Source organism: Tinamus guttatus, unplaced genomic scaffold (assembly GCF_059628265.1).
Source record: "Tinamus guttatus ecotype Peru unplaced genomic scaffold, ASM5962826v1 Tinamus_guttatus_pri_ptg000340l, whole genome shotgun sequence".
Classification (NCBI taxonomy): Eukaryota; Metazoa; Chordata; class Aves; order Tinamiformes; family Tinamidae; genus Tinamus; species Tinamus guttatus.
The window spans coordinates 624,293-650,681 of NW_028288874.1; positions in this window are offsets into that span (position 1 = coordinate 624,293).

Consider the following 26,389-nt stretch of genomic DNA (forward strand, 5'->3'; position numbering starts at 1 on the left):
TTAACAGCTACAGCATTGTTTAGCTTGTGGGTTATTAACCAATATAATTTTTGTTTAGCTTAGCTTCTCTGAAGTCTTTCTTCAACGCCTTGAAAAAAAACTGACAGACAGAAAAACATTTCAGAATGTCTCGGTGTCCCCTGCATAATGCATTGCAGGGAAGTGAGGTTTTTGTTTTATGTTCTACTTTTTTCTTTATGAAAAGGAATTGTGTTTTTTCCCCCAGACCAAAGGAATGAACCTGAATGTCTGAATATGACCCTTTGGTGAATACAGTGACTTGTTTTGGAGCTATGCTAGCAGAAGGTAGCACCATATGCCCCAAGCCCCAACTTGGATGCTCTTTCTACAGTCTAATGTGCATGTCAAAAGATGTTAAAATCACAAATTTACTTTCTCTGGATATACTTTATTATTGCACAAAACAGAAAGAAAAGATACTACAATTTGTTATGTTGTATATAGACTATAAGCCAACATGTACTTCCACCAGTTTCAATTGGGAGATCTTTTCCTATTGATGATTAGTTTCTGAGTTGCTGTGTCTCTGTAGTAACCTTATGACTGGTATCAATACAGCCACTGTAACTCTCATTGATTACAAACTAACTACATTCCAAACTATACCATTAATAATTTTCCTGCACACAGACTTCTGGAAAAATAAGCTCACTCCTTGAAAATGAACTTTTTTTTTTTTTTTTGCTCCATTGAACTTCACTGAATTAAAAAAAAATCAAAACACCACAGATGTTGTCACTTTCCAAGCAGGAAAATTAATAAAAAGAGAAAAACAGTTTATGGAGTTAAGTAAGATTAATATATCAGGAAAGATGCTTCACAGCATTTCTGACAATAATTTTAAATGCTGTAGTTTTAAATACATTTAATTCGCTTTGGATTTTGTATCTAGTTTTTAGAATGAAGTGTCTTATTTTCTCTCTCTACATATGTATATATACATTATATACACATGTATATATTGTATATATGTATATATATATCTACACACGTACACATTTAATATATATGCATTGCATGTACTCCTAAAAGACAATCATAATTTTTTCTTAAGTGACTATCTTGCACAAATTTGAGATTAAAGTAATCATTTAAAGAGCTACAATTTACTGCAAAAACAATGCAGACTTTAAAAAAAATGACATGCAAGTTATTTACTCACTAGGTTGTAACTGTCTGTTGAGAGCTACAGTGATCCCCTCAAGAGCATAAATATTTAGACAAATTTTAAAATGTGTATTATATACTTGACAGGATGTATTTACATGACAGCTCAGAGCTTAAGCAATCTGATCAGAAATATTTCCCATATAAAACAAAGTCAAGTTAGAAAAAGAACAGCTCAGCCGTGTAAAGAGGCTTGAGATTAAAAACATAACCGTTTAGAAACAGATTAGCTGTTTAAGTGTTTGTGTCAAAATTATGATAACCTTCATCCTACTTCCTGATTCCTCTGTACGAGTGTATGCAAACCAAGCATGTGCAGCAGGCAGCAGTTATAAGGCTTATCTCCTCTCTATAACTCCCTGTCTCTCTACCTAAACTGCTCAACGGGCTGCTCGTGCCGATGCCCCAGGCGGCTCCTGCTGGCACAGGTGGGAGGAGATGGACATCCCACCACAGGCTCCCATGGCCCCGGCAGGCAAGGGAGGCCAACGCTCCTCGCCCGCCCAGCGCTCACCTCTGAGCAGGCTCCCTACGTAACACGGCTTACGTGATGTTCAAGGGTGAAAGAGAGCCAGGAAAAAGGTGGAAATGTGCCTCCTAAATCCTGCTGTCAGGTCTGTCAACAGTGCTCTGCAAAGGGCTCGGGAAGACTTCCTTTTTTGCCATGAAGCCCAGCACATTTTTCCCCATGAAGCAACCCTGAGAACTGCCTTATGCCTTGGTGAGCCCATATAGTTTCTCTTGGCTTCATCTGACCAAATTATGTATTTTAGGATCTGGTACTGCAGCTGACTTACAAACGCAGTAACAAGCACACAGGCATCCTCATCCATCCAGCCAGACTTTAAAGAATCACCCCAAGTTTTAAAGAAATTCGGTGCCAGGAAATCATGAGAAGTAAAAGACTGTTACTTCAATATGGCTAAAACAAACTATTCAAATGCATAGGAAAAAATAATTACAAGAAAATCTAGTAAATAAACTTAAAAAACTTCCATGTACTCCAAGGCTTTTCAAGATGGAAGAGAGATTTGTAAGAAAAAATAAAGCCAAGAAAAGTATCTACCTTCTGATACTTAAATGAAAACTGAAAGGTTGGTGTCCCTGAGCACATGGTGGACATGGAGAACCAAAGTGCGGCCAAACATGGAAGTGCAAGGGGCAGGGAGGGTAAAGAGAAGACTAAGAAAAAATCCCACTATTTAGTGACTACTCTTCCTGCAGCTTTAGTTTCAGCATGTAAATAAGCAAAAACAGTTTCTCCAAATCTAAGGACTCATTAGAAAAAAAAAAAAGCGTCAGACATTTCTAAGTATACATTTATTTAAAAGACACAGTGTGAGCATCTTGGAGTAACTTCAAACTGGGATGCAGTTGCCATCTACCACAGAGCTCCCAGAAGAGCTCATCATTCTCACCTGCCTTTTTGGTGAAGAGGCATTGGGGAATACCTAATGTTTGCATGGCTGAATTTAGCCACTATTACAAGGAATCACAAGAAGGAGTAGACTAATTAATAAAATTTACAGAGAGAAAAAAAAGTTGGATATTCTTTTAAGTACTGTCCAGTCTAAGTGAACTATTCCAAAAATTTAAAAATTCAGCTGTGATACGAAAAAATCCTTGAACTTCACATAGTAGGTCAAGTTATACAATTAGTATGTCACAAAGCATTAATTATACAGTTACACAGATTTTCTCTTCCATTTTGGACCATTTAAATTAAGTGATTATTAGTGCAGGATTCTATAAACTTACTAAGGGTATTAGTAAAGTTAGCTATTTCACATACAGAACAAAACTCATTTAATTACATTTAGCTATAATACTCATCATTTGAATAAATCAAAAGCTAAGAATCCATGGCAGAAAAATGCTGAGGATATTTGTTTTAAAAAGCCACGAACATACTAAAGGATCCCAGCACACATGGACACCATGTATTTGTAGACCATAGAAAAACATAATACTTGTCAAATAAATTATTTTTATTCTAGTTTCCTTTCAAATTATATAGCAATTATTTAAACCTTGTATTGAAAACTGTTGCCTTCTGTTAAAAGAAATATGCCTCAGAATGCATACAAAATGGTTTCCTCTTCACACAGACTTGTTTACTTAATGTATTAAGTAGCATACAGAGGTAATCTCTATGTCTGTAGCACATAAAGTCTGTATTATTCATAACTTACATTAAAAAAGATATCAAGTAATGAACTTGCAAATATTAATCTCCCCATTAAAGTATTTTTCTCTGTATTGCTTACACACAGCTGTTCTCATAATAAAGTTGCCTTTAATTTAAGAGTGGAAATCTTTAAAAGTGGGAAAATACAATTACAGCATGTTCTTTATTTGCAAGTAAATTCCAAGGTTGCAAAATACAGTATCTGTCCCAATTTTATAGTACTGCTTAAGGCATCTGCCAACCAAGTTTCAAGAAGATTAACTATAATGAAAATGCAACATATGTAAATACAGCCACATATGTAAATGCCAAGTATTTCAAACACAATCAAAATTAGAAATTCATGGTATTTTTTCCAACAAAAAAACTATCAAATCTTTTCACAAAAAATAAAAACTTTAAAACACATTTTTATACTCTACACTACAAAATAGACAATAGGCCAAATTTAACTTAGCCTTCTAAGTATCTTATTATTTTTCTGAATGTCTTTTACAAACACACAACATACTCTGTGTTTAACAATTATGTATGCTTTAGACTCATTCTGCAGATTTAGAAAAATATTGTTTCTTGTGCTAACATAACAAAAATAAGTTAGGATACGAACTTTAAAACAGTGCCTCTTTCTTTGTGCACCTCAGGTGTACTGTTTACTTGACAGAACATGCAATATTAACACTGGAAAAAGAATATAATTATACAAAAAAATAAAACCTCCCAGCTAAAACTCCTCTGACTTCAGACACATTTTATCATCTCTGGATGTGGTACAACCTTGCTGTGAACTGTTAGGTTTCCACTACTTAGAGACAGACGGTTTCATACTGCTCAACAGAGATTACTGCTGTCTATCTAAATAGGGCTTACAGTGGCATCAGCATATTTTATTAACTCAGAACCATAAATCCTATTCTTATACTCTCCCAAAGACTAACACTCTTAGGGCCAGTTAAATTTATAACAGCATGGCCCCTACTGGGAAGAAGCTTCTAAGTGAGGAAATGTACCTTTCCAACAGCCACCTGGAAATTCGGATATGTAATGAAAGTTTTAAAGGCTGCATGTTCTGAGAATACCCCATTCTTTATTTTTTTTTCCTAAAAGACAGCTGTCCAATGAAGTCTTCAACACTACCAATATCGCAACACATAGCCAGATGAAAATACAGATAAGCAAGTCAAGGAAGCAACATCCTAAAATAATTTACTAATTTACAATTCCTTTCATTCAAACTCTAACAAGTTACTTTAAATAATTTCCCAGTATCTTCTTACATGGAGGTTCTTACAACCTTTCTTCTTGTCCATCAGAATAAATGCTCGGCTCACAAGCAATATTTTGACTTTACAGGAGCAACAATGAAGACTATATAGATAAATACTATTTTTGTCACTAAGGTGCACCAAACTTCATTTAGTCTCAAGCAAACTTCAGAAATACAAATCACATACTTGCACCTCCCCAGGGAAGGAGCAGTCTTGGAATCTCCCTTTGGATCATTTTGGCCCACTAACCTCTACAGCAGAGTCAAGCAGTGTCCCCAGCGCAAGAAAAACAGAAGGGTACTTTGCTAAAGTTGGAAACACTACAAGAAAATGCAAATCTTGATCTGTCTTAGATGAGCTCTCTGTGTTTCTCTTGTCCTTCCTCTAACTCATTTTTTTCCCTAGATGGTTTCTAAATCAAAATCTGACACCCTGAAGGTGGTTTTGCCCTTTCTCTTCCCACAGCTGTCACTACATGGCATGGTAGGTCAAGTCCTGCACACTGTGATGAGTCCCTTTAAATAACTGAATCACAAAAGGTACAATCAATCTATATATTAATCATACTATCTTAAAGTTATTATTATTAAAAAGTTGTAATAAAAAAAAGTCAGTGGGTCTTTAAATATTCGTTCCTGTTACAAAAAAAAAAAAGCCTTACTTAAAATTTTAAAGTCATTACAGTTTTACAATTTGGGGATCTGATTTTAGAAATAAGTCAACTTATAAACAAGATCTCAAATGGCAGATCATTTACTACTGTATGTTATTTTTTTTTGTAACATACACTATTCAGCAGAACTTTACTCATATATAGCAGCGTAACAATTCAGTGCTATCACTGCTATAAAGAGAAAAAAAATGAAACTGTTTGATCTCCTCATATCAAAATTGCAGTCTTGTACTGACTTCAGAATGTACTTAATTTGCTATTTTGCAGCAACGAAAAAAAGTAGAAAGCCTGCAAAAATTGAACTTTTAGAACATTTGATCAACTTGACTATTTCTGTTTTAAGAAGCAAAACTTCTGCTGTTCTTTTTAGGAAAAAAAACCTTGACATTGAAAGAAAAAAATAGACAGGTGGGTGTGACTTGGTTTACATCATATAGAGATAAAGCCTTCATAAAAGTAGAAAGTAAGTAAGTACAGTGTTTTCTTTGAGGAATTTACATATAATATTTAATGAAATGCATAGGATAGCAAATCTTTTGAGAATTTAGTGATGGCATTAATACAGCTACTCAGACATTGTGGTGGTATGCATCATATACAGACTTCTGAAAAAAAAAAGTACCAACCCAACTGCAGCATAGAGGATAGGGACGGAGTGAAATTATACCGAAAGTAAAGAGGTATGTCCTACAGTGTCATACTATGTATGGTCAATAAATGGAAGAAGCTCTGAGACTGAAAAACTTATCACTTGTTAAGATCTGCATTCCAGGAAAATAGTTTGGAAGGAACTAATAATGTGATTCCTACTGAGTCTTTTAAGCACACTTAAATTTTAAATGCGGCTACCCAGACAAAATTACAGAGACTCTCCCTATCTCAGATGAGTTCCAGACTGTACATAAATGTCACACTGGGTTTGAGAAAGCTGCCATAACTCCAGGTTTCACATGTCTCAAACTCAGCTAGCTATTACTAAGTCTTTCATTTTAGATATGTTTCAATAGGGTCACCCTCACACTGCACACTTTACAAGAACACTGTCCTCAGGGGTAGAGTGACCACTCATAATGATGTAGGTGAACTTTGAAGGTCAATCAACGTTCGCACAATGGTTTCATGAGATGGGGAAATCAGATCTAACTGCTCCCAGGGAACACTCACTCCCATCTTCTCTCTCCCCTCGCCCCTCTCTGCCAGCCACAGGCTTCCATTACTCACCTTATGCCATCTACAATAGTTTCAGACCCCTCTATGAGACAATTCACTGAAATGTCAAAAAGCATATTACGACTTTTGCCAAGTTGTTTTTCTGCTGTTTTACTGAGTTAATTCGATCCACAGACACGCCTAATGACTTCCAGATTCAGCACAAGAGAAGATGCGTGCCCACACACATGAGAACATGGAAAGGCAGATAGGACTAATGCAGTCAGAGCATTAACTACCTAGTAGCCTGGACTCTAACTACAGATGGTGAGTCAGCCTCTAATTTGGGTCAAACAAGCCCAGGTTTACCTTTCTCCCACCCTCACCCAACGCCTAAAACAAGATTGTCCCTAGCAAACCATGGGGCCTTCAGGGAGTCCTCTGACCGAAATAGCTTGTCCAACAAAATGGCTAATCTTGGACTAACCTAGGAGATCTAAATACAGTTATATATAACCTAGTGTTATGCTCACTTTCAGCTTGAGTTAAAGCAAATCCAAAAATAAAAAAGGTAGAATTAAGATTACCATGTCTACTGTGTATGAAGGCTAATAACACCAAAACACTAACCCTACAGTGAGAACTCTTAAATCATGGTAATGAGTTTATGAAAGAAAAGCAATGCTCTTCATGAAAGTAAGTTGTAACAAGAGCAGAAAGATGGTATTTGAACACACAAACTCTGAAAAAATGAGCTTGCAAACAAGGTGCCCAGGTAGATGTTAGGTAAAGGTTATCTTCTAAGTTGTGGCCAAACATCTCAGCAGAAGAGAAGTGGGTAAGACTAAATTATGAGCATAAGAGAGAGAGAAACCACTGGAAAATTTTAGTCTTTTCTTTAAAGTCATAAAACAATGTTGAGATTAAATGAGTTACTGAATGAGTTAAACCTCATTCTATGCAACTTTAAAAGGTTTTCAGGGCTACTTGCTAATTCAGATTTAATGAGAACTAAGCATTTCATTACAAAGATTTTGCAAGTATCTCAGAATATAGGACTTATTATATGGACCTCTCAGTTCAAACCTTGAATACAGCAACCATCCTCTGGAAATGTAACAGCCAAAAATGATCTACTGTCAACTTAAACGCACACACTCTGCCAAGTGCAAGCCAAAATATTACAGTGGGAATTGCATACTGTACTTTGCCCAGAAATCTGTTGAGAACTCATCTGTCCAGATCTAGACAACACCAAACTGCTTACACGTAACATACCCGGTTGTTAACTGGAATGTTTACCCAGCCATTCTGACTCTCCATACTCATAGCGAAGCACAGGAATTTTTTATCAGCCACAGCAAGTATCTGTAGCTCTTTCTTAAGAGAAGCATTTTCCTTATTTTCTTGACAACTGAGCTAGTTCACTATTAAAAATGCAGTCTATGATGCCCAGTAAACAAGGATTTTCTGTGACACAGAGCATTGAGAAATGGTAAGATGTTATTCTGAATTCAAATACTCTTTTGCAAGTATTATAGTAATTAAAAATCCAGTATGCCGACATTAGTGATTCATGTAAACTCCAATGCCTTACACTATTATCCAAGATTAGAGAATTTCTGTCCAGACTCTCCAGGGGAAAGAGTCCAAATTTTATACTTTATCGTACTGCCATTTCTTCACAGAATTTCTCTTATCATACAACAGTCCTACTCAGTTATGCTTCTGAAATCCTAAAAAAAAAAAACTCCCTAAACACAGTTATAACACCAGATACCTTAGAACAGCAGCTCTGTGTCTAAAGATGCAATTCTATGACAGGTCAAGGCCATATAACTGTTGATCACAGTCTTTTATGACATCTTCCCTACCCTAGTCTCTTCCATGAAATAACTCCTATTGCTCCAAACTAGACTTTGGTTGGGCTGTTTCAGACCAGCCACAGCCAGCAGAAAACTACAAACAGAGGAACAAACAAGCAAAAAAGCCCCAATTAAGTTTATTAACTTAGCCTGCTGAAATGATTTAGCAGTCTAAGAAATCCTGGAGTGGATGCAAGGAAATTAATCTAAGCTAGAGTAAAACACTCTATTCAATACTGAAATTTTCAATTTGCCCTCTATTGAAAAATTCCAAATCTTTCTACATTTCTCATGAGAATAAACTCAATTTTTACATTTTCTATTTCTCATTTGTCATATACAATTTTTAATTCAATTATTTTAAATTACAGAATTATCTCTGAGATTCTCCTGCTCACAATTCTTCGTATCTCTTTTCTACCTCCAGTTCCTTCAAATTTTGCTCAGCCTTTTATAGATCCTTCAGAGAGAAGACTAGTTTTCACCTGATACAAACTACAGCTTTCTTGCTTTCATTCCTTCAGTTCATATTCTTTATCATTATATTTAACAGGATGAAGGAACACTACAGGTTCCTACTGAACAAAGACATCTACAACAGAAATAGAAAACTGGGATGGCATTGAGGTGCTACAGTTTATAGGTAGCTGCAGGAGACAAGCACAAGAACACCAAAGAAATGTAAGGTATGATATCTAATGCAAAGGGAGTACCTTCTCAAAATCCCTTAAAATTTCTACTTTTCTGCCATATACAGTATCCACAGTCACAGATCTTCTGATGTAAAATATTTCTCAGCTAAGGCAAGAAGTTCTGCAAGGGGTTTTATTACAAGCCAACAGGATTTTAAAATATGCCAGTTCTCTTGCAAGAATGTATTTCTTATAGGTTATAACCTTCTAGATTAGATCAATAATACATGTAAAATTGAGATTCCCTACAGTGTTACCAGTCTTTAAAATGTTATTACAAGTAGTTTTATATCAGCTTTCCCACATCCCATGTAACTCTACAAACACTTCATGTCTCAAATAAAAAAATCTGTATCTCTTATTGGAGCAAAGTTCAAAAACATATGTCTGAAATCTTAAACCTATGACAAAATAACAAAAATAATGACAACTTAATATATGCCGATTAATTTTACATTTCTTATGTTCTTAAAAGTGTCAGATAACATTGTTTAAAATAACTGACTTCAGATATACTTCACTATCCCATTCTGATTTTGAAAGGTGACACATATAGTACTCTCCAAGTAACTGGGCCTGAGACAGAGATGAAAAAATGCAGAGCTTTGTCATGAAAAAAAGAATCTCTTCTGTTACAAGTCAAAAGGAGTGACACAGAAACCCAAGGAAAATCCTGAAAGAAGGAAAATATGCAGTCCCAAACCAAGCACATTGGTATAAGGGTCATCCACAGTCTGAAATAACGCATTCAGGTTTACCCTGTAGGATGCCTACATAAAACTGGCAACGATAGGTGTCCCTGCTTCAGCCGGGGTGGAGTTGGACTAGATAATCTCTAGAGATCTCTTCCAACCTCAACCAATCTGTGATTCTGTGATTCTGTGTTTTTGTGAATCAAAAATCAGGGCTACACTGTTAATTCTTTTAATAGGATTTGATTATATTTTGCACTATCTTAAGAATGTTATATCATTTTGTTAGCCTTAAAGAATATTGTAACAACTTAAGAATGCCTTTTATAAAGATGGAAGGTTTTAACTTAAACGTACTGTAGTGGTGCAAAAGATGAGCACTTCTTGCAAGACTCCTCTCTTTCCTCTCACCTTCTCCTCTTTTCCCTACATGTCCATTTGAGTGTTAGTATCACGTAATATTTAGGATAAAAGAAAGCAAAAATGAGAGCACTCTGAGTGGACTTCCCAGAGCAGCTTACCTTCATGAGCTCCCAATCCCTCCCATGAGATGCATATTTTGGAGAACAGATCGCCGTGAACACAGAATTCTCACCTGACACACCAGTTAAAAAATTTAAGTTGGAGGGATGGAACAAGTGGAGATATATACAGCTGCTTGGTTTAAATCTGAATTCTATTGTATTTTATTCCCTCTGGTGTAATGTTGAATCTCTGCAGGTTTTACAATTATCTAGAAATATCTCTATATTCCAGAGATTTTCCAGTATCCAGAAAGACATACTTCAATGTGCTTAGATTTCAGTCCATGATATTCTCTGCAATTTCCTAATTAGTTTTGTTTATTTAAGATACAGTAAGAAATACTTAAAAATCTGGCTCAGATCTTCTCCACTGGAGAACAGAACCTATATAATGTTAAATGAAATAGAGAAAGAATGTACTCCAGAAAACATAGGTTACCAAGTGGAACCATCACTTCAATGCTCTCCCGTTTAATGTTCCTCTCTTTCAATGCTCAACAATAACACAGCCTTTTTGCCTATTTTCATGGGTCACTCTCACCTGAAACTGCACACAGTTTATAGTTGAGCAAACAGAATTCAGAATATCCATATACAAATTCATGTTAAATTTCAAGTGGAAAATGATTGACAGATGATCAATTTACCATTCTAACATCAGCACCAAGGTCATATGTCATACCTAACCCTAAGGACCAGGCCTTCAAAAAGAATAGAGAACATATAAGAAAATCAAGGATGGTTTTTTGCTTGAGGACATTCAAAGTAGCATTGGCAATGCTCCTATGCTGACATAAGAAACGAATCAACTAGAAACAGTAGCAATGAAAAAAAAAAAAAAAAACAAGAGCCAGCAAACACAGTCCCTCACCAGCAGATCAAAATCAGCAGATGAAGAGAAGGCAGGAGAGGCCACATTGATTTGAGAACCAGAAGTCATATGAGACCAGAAGTAGCTGCCACAGAATATTCTGTCTGTTGAGAGGCAGAGTGTTTATTTCCTATTGAAGGACTCAAGAAGCCTACTTACTTCATCTATTTAAACATTAGCATTTTATTAATTGACTGAAATGCCCTGCAGTTACTGTTTTCAGATCATATCATGTTTGGATTTTTTTAAGTAAAGAAGAATGGTAGCCACTTTCTTTCTTTGGGCTCCATGTACTGTCCTACATAGAAAGGCAAAGAGAAACGGGCAAGGGAGCACTTCGATTCTATTAATCACACACTCTCTTTACTGCTGCCATCCTGTTTTCACAGGGGAGAGCAGTATTCATCAGGGGCTCTTTACATTTTTTTCTTCTCTCTTCTCTTTGGTGCTGATGCTGACACACAGAGAAATTCCACTAGAAATGGCAGCACCGTTAATTATCAAAGGATACCCTGGGCTGAAATTGTGCTAGCACATGGTGTACCCTGCACCTTCCTGAGCTGCAGTGCTGTGCTCTAGAAATAATGCTTGCACTTTACCACCTAAGTGTGTAGGCTTTGTGTTTTCAAGAATAATCTCGAGAATGCTAAAGAAAGGTTACCTAATAGCCACTGCAATTTTTCAGACATGTAATGCACATGTAAATCCACGTAATGTATTTTCACATTATGAGAAATGTTGTATTACTTGGGAGTGGAGAACTTTTCTCCTTTGCACGACCAATAGAGGTTCTATGCTCATGATGAGAGGGTGAGAACAGAAAATGCTTTCCAGATGGCTTTTTAATTCTGTCCCAATCACAGAGAAATACAGAAGAACTTCAAAGACTACAGAGAGGAAAGACGGGTAAAAACAAATGCAGATGAAGATCAGCTATAATTTCAGTTACTAGTAAGTACATTTTGCTTTTCAATGGAATGACAATCCACACGCACATCCACACTATGACTGACACCAAGACCTTAATCCTCGGTCGTGAATTATCTAGCAGAGGACCTTGGAGGCTTACATGCAAATAGCAGCTCCTCTAGCCATCAGTGTCTCCGACATGACATATAATGCCCGCTGCAGATGTGGATGTAGTACCACATGGTCACTCAGCAATTATTTCATCTCTGGAAGGAAAGGCCTGATCAAGGTTTCAGACTCAAATGAAGAAATTTAGGCATTTTCCTCTGCACATAACTAGTCTTTCAAATAAATGCATATGGAAGATCAGTCACACAAGTATTATATTTTCCCACTCTTCTTGCATGCAATGGCAAAAGATTGTCACGGGAAGAAGTGAGCAGGTGGTGGGATGTTTCAAGGGTCCCATGTGAATGTGTAATGCTAAGGGTGAATCAACCCAGTCACTGGGCAGAACAAAGCATCTCAAAGGGCCTCTGACAAACCTGAAAGGAGGAAGGATAGAAGCCAGGTGACTAACCTTTAAGTTGATATAAGCAGAAAAAAAATCCAGAACATTAATGTGAAGATCCACAGACCTCAGCCCTTTGATGATGAAATTTACCCTCTGGGGTCCCCAGCCCGAAAGGGATGTTCTAGACATCGCTCTATGGAAGGGGAAGGGAACCGGAGGAGTATTGTCCTGTTACCTTTTACTATCAACACAGAAGCTTACTGTATTTTGAGAAATGGCAACCGGCCTGCTGAGAGGATAAGAAGCAAGAGAGCACTCAGAGTTGGCAACATTTAATGTTAGGTGATGTGTGGCATGAGGTATCAGAGAGGCTATCTGGGAAATTAATTATCAGATAAGGAAAGCACACAGTAGGATCTGTTCATAGATAAAAGAGAGAGCTTGAACTGAGGGTTAATAGTTTCTCCAGAGATCCCAAGGGTTTGCAGTAATATAATATCTGATTCAAGTGTTCACCTTGGTACCTAGGTGCTTGGAGACTGAGCCATTTGAAGAGATTCAGGTTTTGACCCCTTTATGGAACCCTTTATCAACCAACCAACTGCCAAACTAAAAGATAAGAAAAAGACACAGAGACACCAAAAGTTAAAAAGAGTGGCTGTCACCACCATGCTGAAAACTTCAAGAATTACAGACAGGACAAACAGACCTTGGAATGAACACAGTTAAGATCTAAGAACAAAATAAATTATTTGCAATGGCTCAAATTTCTAACTATATGAAAATACAGATCCTAGGATATTATAAATTACATATCACCTACTGAAAAGCCAGGAGAATGCTAGCAAAGTCCACATTTAACAGGAATTTCAGATGCATGAATGCAACACACCCTTTCTCGCAAATATCCTCTGTAAAATCCACTTCTGGGCTGTGTTGCAACTGCCTATAAGATAATCACCATACAAAAACAGTCATCTCTAGATGAAGCACATGACCATGAGAAAGAAGTCTGAAAGAGTGTCATTTACAAGATGAAATTTCCATGCAGCAAGTGAACAGCTTATTTCTCCACCTAAAGGTCTTAAGATCCAGGTAACCAAATCTCAAAGATTCACTCTTCTCTGATAAAACAACTGCTTCTAGGGATGAGCTAAGATGGATACATAGAAAGTCTACACTCCCTGAAATTTGATGTTTCTTGACAAGTCACTCCGTGGCAGAACAACACTAGGCAGGAGCAATCTGGCTCTAAAATGACCTCCAAGTTTAGGATGTGGATGTCTGTGAATCAGATTGCACTATGCTCCTACCTCTTAGTGAAGCGGAACCCTAATGGAGTCTGTGACCATTTAAGTAGATTCTTCAAGAAAAACTACTTACCATAATCCCTTATCTCTCCCTTGATGCACAAGGAAGAGAGGTGATCCAGCTACAATCAGTCATTACCCAGCCTTTGACAAGGTTTGACTATCTGATATACTCATGGGGGAAAAGATGGATCTTGAGGAGACAGACTGAGTGCACCTTTTCTTACCACACCTTGAGCACCGTGACAATCACTGTTCCATTTTAAGCCAGGCTTGGGTTTTTTTTGTTTGCTTGCTTGCTTGCTTGTTTTTGCCTCCTTAACGCAAATAGCTTCTGTTAACAACTTTGCATCACAATCAGCTCAACAGAAGTTTTAGCAAGTGGTAACTCAAGCAAAAGCCTTTATACAGGAAATTACACAAACTGGAAACAGATTTCTTAAATACTACTTGATGGTATGTAAATATGCTTACTAGGCATATGCAGGTAAATGGCATTATGAAATGCTCTGACAGGGCATAGAAGCTTCACTGTAGCAGGCCCTTGTATTCACAATTTTCATTTCATACATTAACTAAGCATATGCCTCTAACTTCACAGCCTATTGTTTTTATTTGTCCCCACACCTTTCTTTTTCACATAAACATTTTTCTTGCATTTCTTCAGTTTTTTTTTAATTTCAATCACTGAACTGGTATTTAGTGACTAGGCCTAGGAGGAAACCTTCATACAAAATCATAAAAACTGCCTTATTTAAGACAAAACTACAAGAAAACCTGAAGCAAATGACTGAGTTGTTAGTTAGAATTGCTTTAAAATTCAAAGAAAACCAAAAATTTTCCTGTTTGGAAAACAAAAACACGTAAGCTTTAGTGTTCAATCAGATTTTTTTAAAAATCAAAATTTCAAACTGCAGAACAGCCTAATCCTAGTGTCGCACTGTATCACGTCACAAAGGAGTAATGCCTGCTCATTATTCTTGAAGTTATTATGTTGGAAAACAGTGTTAGTTAAAGATAATAGTTTCTCAACTCAACTATGATAGTAAAGATATAGCTAAATTAGACCACCTGAATAATTCATTACAAGAGGTCTGATTTTGCATTATTTCTGGTATTATTTTTAAATTACAGGTTGCTTTGATGGATAGCAAAGATATTTATTTGAAGCTTGGAACTTTCTAGGGCAATGTGTTTTTTGTCTTGGTGTTCAGAAGTAAGGAATCTGCTCTGCAGGGTTTGTGCTTTTCAGTGCTGACATTGCATATAAAAATAAGGGGAAAACACATGTCCTGTATTTTCAATCTATAAGGCCAATTATCAGTTCATCTTATAAAGTCTCCTCTTAAATATAAACATTGATTGAAATTGATGAAGTTTGAAAAACATTTTTTCTTCCAAATAATTGCTTGCAGAATTTGTATTTTTTTTTTCTTACTAATGTCCAGAGTTCCATGTTTGGTAGCAAGAACTTTTTCAATGCTATAGAGTTTTCAGCATACTAAACTCAAAATTTTATATGCAGCTCACCGTAATTTAGCATAGTTTAAATGGTTTAAAATAATTCTCCTCCTTATCAACATGTAACAGCCTATTTGGTAGACCTAAATCAACAAAGTTTTATTCAAACAATGTGACAAGAATGTCACTTTGTTTCACATGCCAAAAGGGGTTTACTAGAGTACTCAAAACATTATTTTGTATTGCTAAATGCAAAGATGTATTCCAACAATTCCTAAATAAAAACTTGTGTTCCCAACTACTAAATCTAATTTTAAAGCATCTTTAAAAACTGAAGACTATGCAAAGCATTATCCTTCCCTTAGCTTAGAGAAGTTTGATCTCTTTTTGCTTTTTTCTTGGTCCTCCTTCAGGCCTAAGAGGTGCAGAAGTCATGGTGAAATGGCTACACATTCCTCTTCCCCCAGAAAAGTGCAACTCTTCTCCAGCTCTTCTCTCCCGATGCGTCAAACTCAGCCTCTACATTTGCAAGCAGGAGACAAATGCAGAAAGGAGAAATCTGTTTAGATGCTATTTCACCATCCTGTGTAGTTAGGGCTGCCAGCTGCGCACAAACCCTTGACCAGGACAAATCAGAGGTACCTTTTCCTCCTTTGGCACCACTGAACACCAGCCACATGCACCAGCCCAGCAGTGGCCTGTCCTTGCAGCCCAGCCCTTCCCTACTGCCATCTCCACATCCAAACCTTCAGCTGCACCTGCTGGAGTCATCAACAACATCCGTGAAAAGAATGGTTTTCCACACGCCTTTTGTTTTAAAGAATACGAAATGTATATATATGAATGTGTTGTATTTATGAATCCATGATATTTATGAAATGCAAAAAAAAAAAAAGAGTTTAAAAGACATAAAAAATCTTTCAAAACAAGAAATGTTCATATATTTCAGTAGGACTGCTATGAGAAGCCACTGTCTACCAGAATAGAGCTGGGGGAGTTTGTAAAGGAAGTTTGCACTCTTACAACTACTCAATAAAATGACTTAGAGCATCTTAGAATCAGTGAAATAAATATATAGAAACAAAACCACAAAATAATCAAACAATACCACAAACTATTTCAATTAAAATTAAAGATTTATTCTTAAAATATAGCATATGCAGTATTGAATCATCACTTCATTTGAACACAGTCTCCAATTTGGAATAATAAACACTGGTAAAATAGGAATAAAATAAGAAAATATGTTTTAAAAATGGGAAACACATCTGATTAACAGTCAGGAAAGCTATTCAAAAACATGTTACTTCCAAGATCTTTCATGCAGTCTGGAAGCTGAAAATGTATAGCCACATTTGTGCAGAAATACACTATCCCTGTGTGGAGAAAACATACAGAGTGTATTTTCACTCAGTGAAAATTCACTATTCTTTCAACAAAGAAAGAAGAAATGGCAGCAAATTAAGAGTATATGGCATGCAGTGTGTGTGTACACTATGTTCACCAAATGATCCAAAGCAAAGTCAATTACTAAAAGGACAATTTTGTATACGTAGACTGTATGTAGCAACAAATAAGGTAGGTTCCTGTTACAGAATGGGGAATATTCAAAAGAATTGCAGTAGCAATTCAGCTGAATATAAACTGTGCTCAAAGGTCTAATGATCTTTGAAAGTAAAGACAAAGGAATAGTTATACTGATACTGATAACAGACAATTCAAACGAATGCTAGTAAATTGGGAAGAGTTCACAGAACTCACTTCAAGCATAATTAAATCTCTGGAAAATATGTCTGACAATGAAAAAGTAACTCTGTTATGTTTACTGAAGACAGGATTACAGAACGGTTTCACCACAGTCTGCAAGTACCCAAATGCAGAGCAGACCATTGGCAATGCTATTTTATCCCTCCTTGTCCTTTTCTAAAAAAGCACCAGCAACATCCTCAGAGCCTAGAATCTGAAGCAAGACAAATTCAGATTAGAAATTAGGGAAAATAACTCAACACTGAATTGTTAACCACTATAACTGGTTACCCAGGGCCATAATGGATTTTCCATCAACGGAAGGTTTTTCCTCCTCTTACCCCTCCAATGGAAGCTTTTTCCTCCTCTTACACGTCTTTCCTTCCCTACTCCCCTCACCTCAAAATCAAATGATCAGATGCTTTTCTAGAAGATATGATTTAGTCTAATATTTATTGGACTTAAATTCATTGGGGAAGATCTTTTCACAGAGAGGCCTATCCTAAGATTAGAGTAGTCCTTTACAGGCTTAAAATCGATTAATGTAGAGCAATAACAGCTCAAATTTCTTTAAATCCTTTCTGCCTTCATGAGACGCTCATTGCCAAGGAGCACCTGTCATGGACTAAGACCTCGCTCCACGAGGTGCTGTATAAACAGAGCAAATAAGTAATCCTGGCCTGGGAACACTGGAAACCTAAACATATGACACAAGACAAAACAGGTGGGTGCAGAGGGAGACAGCAAGGAGACAATGAAACAATTCGGGTCAGCGCGGAAAGCCGGAGCCCTGGCTATCGGCAGCCGGCTGCCCACTGGCACATTTTCTTTAGGCAACACAGCAAGGGAGAGTTTTAATGAGGGATTTGAAGTCAGACAAATTTAGACCAAAAATGATTTTTAGTAGTGATGATAATTAACCAGCAGAACAAGTTACCAAGCAAGAGCTTTCATAGGATCTCTGTCACTAGGAGTATTTTAAAATAGTGCTGATTTTTTTTCCCTGAAAAATATGCTCTATTTCAAATAGGAATTAATTCAATGAGATGTCCTATAGCTACTATTATGCTGAAGATCCAACTGGATGATCATAATGGTCTCCCCTGGCTTTACAGACTGTTTTCCAAGCAACTGCTGCCCCTTTAAAAAGATGTATGATTATTTCAATATTAAAATCAATTCATGGAGTCCCACAAAACCAATTATTTGAAACACGCATCAGCCACAAGACCATTCCAGCACTGAGTCCTTTTGCCCATGCTTAAACTTCTGCTATGACATAAGTAAAGATGGGAAGCAGAGACAACCAAGTAAGAGAAGTGGATTTCAATGAGCCCATGTACTTAGTATACAAGCAGGTCATTTGCACAGCTGAATGAGTTGCTGAGTCTCCCAACAAAGAGCATAAAAATACACAGAGAAAATAACAATATGATACTCATGCTACACAACTTTCTTTGCTGTAGAGAAATAAAATAAAAAACACATAAAGATAAATAAAGTTTAGAATAATGAAAAGGAAGGATTCAGCAAACCATACATTCAGGAAAGATGTATGGCTTTGTTTTCAGGTTAAAACAGCAAACATTATCTAATAGGAAGGAGCATAAGAAAGGCTCATATTGTCTGCTAGTCAACTTAGTGATTTTTAACTAAACCATGGATTTTAGACAGTACTTGGTCAGTCCCAGAATCTCAGAATAATAAATATGCAGGGACGTGTGTAGTCCAACCCCACTGCTCAAAGAAGACTCAGCTATGAGATCAGACTAGGTAAGTCAGGACTATAAAGGGGTCAAGAATTCAATCTTCAATATGGGAAAAGAGGACATACTGTCACTGACGGAATGACCTTGTTAAGCACATGGGTTAAAAAGATAAATAAAATTATGTTTATCATCTATTCTTTAAGATAATAGAAAAAAATATTTATGAGTCTCTGAAAACTACCATGGATGGAAGGTCTTAGTCAGCCAAGGTATTCTTTTTCCAGTATTGCTATATATACCACTGCACAGCAACCCAATTTATGACCACGATCACACTGCTGGCAAAACCACAAAATGACTTATGTGGTATGTTGAGCGTTACAATGCCCATCTTTCCAATAGCAACATTTTGTACACTGAATTAATCAATCATGTTTGGTATTTATGAAGTCCTTGGAATAGAGTGAGACTGTGGCATTCAGATGCTGTAAAATAATATTTTGCATAGTAGAAGATTTACAGTGTGTTTTAATTAACTGGAAAGGAAAAAAAAAATCCTGATTGGCCTTATCTGTAGGAGAAGGTAGAAACAAAATAGGAAGTGAATTCTTGCTCCAACAGCTAAGGGAAAATCAAAAATCCCAATAATTGCATTTGCATCAAATTCCCTGTGTTACCGGGAATATTAAGCTCCTAAAAGGGTACCACAGCACAAGAACAACAAACTGACATTCTAAAGTGTCCTCGATTGGTCAAAACAGATATTCTTGTGGAAAAGTTCAACCTTTTGGAAAAGTTCAACAAGCTAACCTTTGTATGAGTCTTCCAAAAACATTTCTGAGGATATGTAGTCAACATATATATTTGCCTTGTGAGTAGTAATACCTTTGCTTAACAGCTTAATGCTAACATTCTTACCTTACCTTTATGACATTTGTAGAATCCACTAGTACACTAGTGTCTTCACACTACACATATGAGTACGCACGGGAAAGGCATGCTCAGTCCTCCTTGGTTTTCAAAACCTTAACACGGATATCCTGAATGATTGAGGAAGATAGGAAGATGGCAAATGACATATATATGAACTATATATCTGACAAATCTGTGAGTCAGCTTTTTATCTTTTGAGTGATAAACCACAAGCCTACTAATCACATCACTGGTGTTGCCTAGTAGTAACTTATAATCATTTATTTTGAGGTAGATGCTGAGTCCTTCACTTAAGCAGCACTTCATAACTGTTACATGAAAAAGCACATTAATTCTAGATGCCTCTGCAATGATGTCAAGTTTAGTGAGGTTTGGACAGAATTCCAGGTAGAGCTTGAAAAAGAAAGGTTACTGATTTAGACATTTGACAGTGAGCTATAGATATAACTTGAGCCAGAAATCTGATGTATTTCACTTTTGTGGCTACTACAAGGCTCTGACACAATTTGCAATTTTAAGATTCCGCATGAAAATAGCTACTCCTCTGCATTCAAAAACTACTGGCACAAAAAGTCTTCAGAACCATCTGAAAACACTAATCCTGTCTGTATAAAAGGAAAGACCTCATGCTGAGAAGAGTCTCAATAAAGAAGAGTCTCAATTGAAGGATTATGGGATTTCAGAGAAGGTAAAGAAAAGAGTTAAGATAATTTCCAGACTTCCAGGTATAGACTAGTAGGTATCAGAAACCACTTTGTAAAAATCCAAAAAGAATACTATGCTGAGTATATGCAACTACCAACTAATTTGCAGAACGATAATGAAAAGCACAACAGTGAACAGACAATCTAAGTTTGAAGCTCAGGTATTCCAAGCACCAGACTTGAATCCTTCCGTGGATTTGACTTCTTAAAATCTTCAGCAGATTTTCAAGGAATTTAAGGAATTTAAACACAGGTTGATAAGCATGGGCTGGTAAGAAGATCATGAGCAGATTTCAGCAAAATCTTTGCTGCCTCCCTGAAGATGCTCAAGACTGTGTGGGACAGAAGTGCAGATCAGATGCACAGAACACCAGACTGTGAATATGATCCATTTCACCAGTGTCCCGCAGACACTGTTCTGCTATTAGAACCACTTCTAACGAGGAGAACCATTCAAACATAAGGTCCTGATACTCAAACAGTCTTTTGGCATACTCCCAAAATCCTGCATTAGCAGGAGAGGCAGCAGTTTCCAGTTCTTGCCTGTGAGAGAATTCATCTTGTGAGACTATCCCAGGTGACTGTGATCATCATAGTCTTTCTGTTTTACATTCAGAAAATATACAGGGACAGGGAAAAGGTAGGTATCATTCTGCCCGACTAAATGAGGAAGAGTAAATCCAACTAATTTAAGGACATCATCCAGAAAAGATGTGAGAGTTCTAACACCTTTTGATAAAGTCTGAATTAAATCTCTACCAATGAAAACACCTCCACCAATGAAAGACACTGAATTTGAGTAGGAAGGAATACTTTATCCAGAAGAGTCACACTTAGGCTGATGGACTAACTTGCTGGGTACCATCCCAGTCTAGTTTGATTCAGATGCCTTACATTACTGTCAGAGTTTTCCCAGGAGAGCCCATCAGGACTTTGCCAGGAAAAGTAAAAAACATTCCTTAATCTGGAAATACAAGTGAGTCCTGCATGACTAGTACAACCTTAACACTTGCCAGTTGATAGGAATATTTAGTAGACTATTCATGAATTCATTTTCTTTTTAGGCAGAGCCAAGGAGACTTTGAAGACTCTTTTATGAGAGTCTCACAAACAGGAAACAGGAAAGAACTTCCTTTTCAAAAGAAGCAAAGAATATAGCCCCAGGTACAAATCAATCTCTCAAAGACCTTTGGGGATGAGGTTAGAGAGCCTTTGCTGTCTATAAAGGTGAGAGGCAGGAGAGAAGAGCTGGGGAAATGATCTGTATCTGTCATATTTTCTGAGACTTCACTGAAAGTATTCAAAGAAGACATTTTAAAGAAGGGAGCGCCCCATGCTATTTGGATAGCTGGTACAAAAGGTAGCTTATCAGTATAGCATGGGTGGTAGAGTGACCATCTGAGATTATATATTTATTCCAGAAAGAGAAAGGAAAACGGAAGTGATCACGTTTATTTCTGAATCTCCTCCTGAGTCTCATGGATCTCCTCACTCCAAGAGGAAGAGGTGTTTTCTAAGTGCAAGACCACAGACTGGGACAACCTCTGAGACCCGATGATGTCTGCCTCCTGTGGAGGCAGTGACGCACAGGCCAATAATGCACAGGAACTGCAGTCCTTGCTAGTACGAGTTGCTACATGGTAGTAGCATCTAAGGGGTATTCCTCTAGCAGAGACAAGAGTAAAAGCACCTCTTGTGACATCTCCATAACAAACAACAAGGAAAATGCCAGCTCCAGAGATTTACCAAATATATATGTGAGAGGAAGAGGGAGAGAGAGAGAAGTAGAGGGGCGAGAGACAAGACTGGCTTGATCCACACACTGTCACTACTAGGACACTGTAAATACAAGCACTGATGGCACTAACACTTGGTTTTTGTGGGTGCTACCTTTGTAGCAGCTGAGTGGGTGCTAGAGAAAATTTCTTAGCAGTCAATTAAACCCTTCTGGTATGTGATGTGGAGATTTCTGTAGCTATGTGTATACTATTAAACGAAAGGCTAGAATCCGTTCTCTGGCCTGGGAGCCAGAAGCACAACGCAGCTTGTATGAACAGTTCTCTTCCACAAAAATCTCATCAACTATCCTGGTCTCTGCGAGTCAATACTGCCTGGAAGACTTCTGTGAGCAGAGGCCAAAACTGAACCCAAACCCTGGCCAGAATGGTTAACTTGTAGAATCACAAACTATGGGGTAATCCAGAACTGATACCCTTTCGCCACCAGACTTCTTTGGCTGCTAAGTGTAGGATAGGTTACTCAAAGGCCGCTTTATTTCTGATACAGTGTTCAGTAGTACATGTCATGGCTGGTGAGAAAGTGGCAGCAATGCAGCCAAGGCAGAAAAGAATCATGTCTTATGCTCAGCTTTGATACTTAGGTTCAGTGGAAGGATAGATGAAGCACTTGCCTAGAATACAAGCACTTGTACCAATTTATATTCATAAACACGCAGCATGCAGATCATGATTAATTCATCATCAAGACAGCGCGGGACCAAACAGTATCTTTGAAGAAGCCACAGAAGAAGAAGAGTCTTGATGGAAGATGAAATGTAGAGGGAGATGTCCTAAAAGCAATACTCCAAAAAAGAAAAAAGGAATGAAGAATTTTGCATGGCATAATGTTTGCAAGGGACACTTCCTCTTCCCTGGGTACCTCAAAAGTAATCAACAGTTGTGGCTGAAATAGCAGAGGCTGTTTTCCACCTTTCATATTCATTTCTCGCATATGAAAGATAGTAGAGATCCAAGCATGCAAGGTTAAAAAAATAATCTAGCACTATTATGCTCCACCAGGTATACTGACTATGTTCTACATATAAATATGTATTTTATAAATGTATACTTTCATCCCCAATAAAACATTAAACAAAATTTCCAAATGTCTTTTCCTTGGTTTATACAATATGCCTATTTACCTCTCTCTACAGAAAAGAATTTGCTCTTCAAATTATATTTAACACGTTTCAAGAAACATTTAATACCTGGTAGCAACAGCCAACGGAATGCTGTAATTGCAGTTCCAACACGATTCTTAATTCAATTCTTACTTTTGGTTTTCACTTTGATGATTAACTTCTACTCAGTGATCTGACATGGTCCTCTCTCACAGACACAGATCACTCGCCCCTAACAGAATGCAACTCATTAAAAAAAAACAAAAAGCAACAAACAACAATAACAACAAACGGAGATGGAGAGAACCATCTCTGAAAATTACCTAACTGTGCAATTTTCAAAATAGCTGTCATTTAACTCTTTTCTTTATGTATCACCAATTACTTTGAGTAACTTGTTTAATTTTGAGGATCCCAAAGATACTGATGCACTTCAAACAGACTAAAAAAAAAGGAAAAAAAAAAAAGAGGAAAAAAAGAGGATAGAAATTCCAGTTGCAAAATAAAGAAATATAAATGAATATTTAAATGAATTAAATAAGTGTATAGATTTGTTTTATCTGTCATGAATATGGTGATAACCACATAATCTTTGTAGCTACACAGAAATACCAGAAGGAGAAAAAACAGAAGCTATTTAAGTTGGTTAAAGCTTGTCTTTAACTACAGTAAGATGAATAAAGGAAGAAATTATGGGTAGTACTCCTATACACTCCTAAATAACAAATTAAAACTGAGATGACAAGGTCCTAGAATATTATTGTTAATAACACTGAAGGAGGCATTTCATCTGAAAAGAGACTGAAACACCGCCCAAGAAATAAGCCTGTATTTGAATGGAAACGAGCAGAATAATTTAGTAAAGCTCCTCTTAGACTTCACAACACAAGTTTTCATGGTACTGCATGACAAACAAGGAAAGAAGCTTTACAAATCTGGTCAGGCAAAAAAAGTGGCCACAGTATGGGCTGGAGCATTCTGAATCACCATGTGCCATCTTTTGCTACCTAAAGCAACGCATCATGCTGATTTTCTTTAGAAGCTCCTAAATCTTAGAAATCTCTTTTCTCCTCATACAATTTGAATTCTTACTTTTTTTTTTTAGTGTCTTCCAGCTCTTTTTCACTTCTAATAATAATGTTCCTAACATATTTAGAAATATGAAAGAGAAATCATATCCTCTCATTCATTTTTGTTTCATCAAGCCAAGTATGTCACACTTTCTTAGTCTCATCTTAAAAGATAAGTTTTCCATTTCCTGACCATCCTCACACAGCCCATCTCTGCTGCTTTTCCAGTATGTATTCATTTTTCCTAGGGAAAAAAAGTTTTATGACTAATAGCACATAGTTCATAACTATCCTCAATGCTCTTTAGTTTAACTTCCCCAGAGTGCAGTACAGATATAGCCTGCTTTACACAGTTAGAAAAACATAATCATTGCAAACTATACGGTATTATTTCAGACATGACAATACACTGCTATTTCTAAATATTGATTTGGGGAAGTAAGAGCATGGAGCTTATTTGTATTATATGCCGAAGTACTCAGCAATCTTTCACAAACAAAGGACCATCAAGAAAAAAATGCTTGATTCTTAGTAGAAAATAAAATATATACATTCCAATAACCCACACATTATAATCTGCAGAGGTGTTTTGAACTTAATTTTCTGGCATGTATACATCTACACACTCAGAGAAACAGATTCTAAGTCTTAGCATAGGTTGTTTAGCTCAGTTACTTGCAACCGCTCAGAAATAACAAGTGGACCTGGAGTGAAACTACCACCAGCAACTTAATTTACATTTAATTACTTTCAAAGTGAGTGAATAAAGAGCCTGTTAAAGAGTGTGTTACCTGCTGGTAGTCATGGGCACGGAACACACCTCACTACAGAGCGCATGCAGCAAGACTAAGCTCTCCAGCTAGGACAGGCCGCAGATTTGCACTGGAAGGTACCCATGTTCATCACCTTCTCCACATCATTCTCACACAAAGAAGGAGAAATGGCAAAGAAGAGAAATGGCAAATCCTCAAACATGAGCCAAGGCTAGTAGATTAACGGCAGCATTTTACACTGATAATCTAGAGAGAAGTACTTGGTCTACAGAAGCTTGGGGAATTCAGGCAACTAACTTCAAGACTTCCATCTGCCTTCTTAAGAGTCATCTCTCATCAATTATAAAAGCAGGTCCTGACTCAGTAGACGCAAACAAGCACCCTGTGTAAAAACAATAGGATCCACACACAAACTTGCAGAAAATCATGGATTCCATAGCCTTGACCCCTATCAATTTCAATAGGCCACTACTGGAGTTAGAGAAAGTGATGGCACCATTACTTTAAATAATGAACATTCTCTAAGTGATTAAAGGGTTACATGTCCTGTCAGCTGCAGTCCTGCATATAGACATCTTAACATGCCAGACATGCAAAGTGTATCATTTCTTATATTTACAAATATTACTATACAGTTGTCTCCTGCAGAACAAATTATTCATTGTGACAAAACATTTAATTGTTGTTTCAAAACAAGACTTTAGAAGACAATGCTGTACTCTCTAAATGTTTCCATTCTATAAAAAAAATCAAAAGCAAATGATCCTCTGCTACACACACACATGCATTCAAGACATTAGAAGATACTGCTCCATGAATTGGTATTAGCTTGACTATGACCCCACAAAAGCAAGCTGTTCAACTTGGTGCAGGTTATGCCCTCAAACTCACTGCTTGTAGTGAATGAACTTGCTACAGTAGCAGTTCTTAGCTGATCTGAACTTCCAGACATTCTTCATAGAAAGTCCTCTATGGAGAAAGAAATTTCACTAAAAGGTAATAGTTTCATTCAAAAAACTTTCCAGCTGACTCCCACTAAACACACACAACAGTCAAACTGTGTTATCATGATACTAAACTTCGGAGAGATTATTTCAGTCACGTTATATATTTTTTAAAACTCTTGATAGAAAAAGCATGTCTACTTAAGTGATGTTCCTCTTAACCAGAGTTCTTGAGTAGTGTATTTCAGCTTACAGCCAGACAGCCTTCACCAGCTAAGTACAGAAACAGGCCTCAGAAATAATTCAT